The following is a 2,500-nucleotide window of genomic DNA, read 5'->3' on the forward strand; positions in this document are numbered from 1 at the left end:
CTATTTTATTTTAATTTTTTTTCAAATTTCCACCTTACTCTCTCTCCCGTGTTGTTTATTTTACGTGTGGCTATTTTACTTTTATTTATTTTCTTCAAATTTCCACCTTACTCTCCCGTGTTGTTTATTTCACGTGTGGCTATTTTACTTTTATTTATTTTTTTTTCAAATTTCCACCTCACTCTCCCGTGTTGTTTATTTCACGTGTGGCTATTTTATTTTTATTTATTTTTTTTTTCAAACTTCCCGGGGTGCTGCTGCAGGGGCGCCGCGAGGCGGGTCTGCACCCTGCTCTCTCTATGTTTTTATTTCATGGGAGGCTATTTTTTTTCATATTCTTTCAGATTTCCCGGGGTGCTGCCGCAGAGGCGTCGCGGGACGGGTCGGGTCCGCACCTCACTCTCCCTATGTTTGTATTTCATGGGTGGCTACAGAATTACTTTTTTTTAAAACTTTCCAGGGCGGCCACCGGGGGGGGGGGGGGGGGGGGGCGCCGCGGGACTGCACCTCACTCCCTCTATGTTTTTATTTCACGGGTGGCTATACAATTTTATTTACATTTTTTATTTTACCAGGCGGCCACCGGGGGGCGCCGCGAGGCGGGGCGGGTCTGCACCTCACTCCTCCTGTGTTTTTTTTAGTCTCATGGGTGGCTACATAATTTATTTTTTTTTAAATTCCAGTGGCGGCCACCAGGGGGCGCCGGGAGGCGGGGCGGGTCTGCACCTCGCTCACCCTATGCTTTTATTTCATGGGTGGCTATAGAATTTTTTTTTTTTTTTTTAATTCCCGGGGCGGCCACCGGGGGGCGCCGCGACTCTGCCCCTCACTCACCCTATGCTTTTATTTCATTTGGTGGCTATGTCATTTTTTTTTTTTTTTTTAAACATTTCCCGGGCGGCCACCGGGGGGCGCCGCGAGGCGGGGCGGGTCTGCACCTCACTCCCCCTATGTTTTTATTTCATGGGTGGCATATAATTTGTAATTTTTTATTTATTTTTTTTAAATTCCCGGGCGGCCACCGGGGGGCGCCGCGCGGCGGGTCTGCACCTCACTCTCGCTATGTTTTTACTTCACGGGTGGCTATTCAAATTTGTTTATTTTTTTTTTCATTTTCCCGGGGGGCCACCGGGGGGCGCCGCGGGGCGGGTCTGCACCTCACTCCCCCTATGTTTTTATTTCATGGGCGGCTATTTCTTAAAAAAAAATAAAAATAAAAAAAATTCCCGGGGTGCTGCTGCAGTGGCGCGGGGCGTCCACCGGGGGGCGTCCACGATTCGGTCGGGCCTGCACCTTGCACTCTCTCCCTATGTTTTCATTTCATGGGTGGCTACTTTAAAAATTTTCATTTTGTTATTTATTTTTTAATTCCCGGGGCGTCCATCGGGGGGCGCCGCGTGGGGGGGGGGGGGGGGGGCGTTTCTGCACCTTGCACTCTCTCCCTATGTTTTCATTTCATGGGTGGCTACTTTAAAAATTTTCATTTTGTTATTCATTTTTTCGATTCCCCGGGGCGTCCATCGGGGGGCGCCGCGTGGGGGGGGGGCGTTTCTGCACCTTGCACTCTCTCCCTATGTTTTCATTTCATGGGTGGCTACTTTAAAAATTTTCATTTTGTTATTCATTTTTTCGATTCCCCGGGGCGTCCACCGGGGGGCGCCGCGCGGCGGGGCGGGCCTGCACCGTGCACTCTCCCTGTGTTTTAATTTCATGGGTGGCTGTTTTTCATTTTTTTCAAAATAATAATAATAATAATAATAATAGTAATAATTTCACGGGGCGCTGCTGGTGCAGCGTCGCGGGGCGTCCACCGGGGGGCGCCGCGGGTCGGGGCGGGTCTGCACCTTACTCCCCCCAATGTTTTAATTTCACGGGTGGCTCTATTTTTTTTTATTTCAATTTTTTGCCCTCCCGGGGTGCTGCTGCAGCGCCACCGGGTGGCCACCGGGGGGCGCCGCCGTGCCGGCGGGCACCGGCCTTCGCCCCTGCCCCCTCCCCGGCCCCCCAGGGGCCCGTCAGGCCAAGGGGCGGCGGTCCACGGGAGGCCGACTCCCCTCTGCGGAGGCCCCGATGAGGTCGGACCGGGGTGCCCTCGTCCGCCCTGCGCTTCCGAGGCTTCGGGGAAGAGAGGGAGAAGCCGCCGCTGAAGGTGGCGCGCAGCACCGGTGGCGTGACCCGTGAGGGAAACCCTCCGGCGGATTGTTAGGAGAGGGAGAGAGAAAGCGAGGCGACTGGCCGGGGGGGCCTTCTCCCACCCGAGGAGGCCCAGGCCGGGCTCCAGGAGAGCACGGGAGATTCTGCGAGCGAGGCGTCCCAGCCAGGGCTCCAGGAGAGCACGGGAGATTCTGCGAGCGAGGCGTCCCAGCCAGGGCTCCAGGAGAGCACGGGAGATTCTGCGAGCGAGGCGGCCCGGCCAGGGCTCCAGGAGAGCACGGGAGATTCTGCGAGCGAGGCGTTCCGTGCCAGGGCTCCAGGGGCGACCGGGGAGAGAGCCCCTTCC

The sequence above is a fragment of the Taudactylus pleione genome, unplaced genomic scaffold (genome assembly GCF_031769625.1).
Source record: "Taudactylus pleione unplaced genomic scaffold, aTauple2 ptg002701l, whole genome shotgun sequence".
NCBI lineage: Eukaryota > Metazoa > Chordata > Amphibia > Anura > Myobatrachidae > Taudactylus > Taudactylus pleione.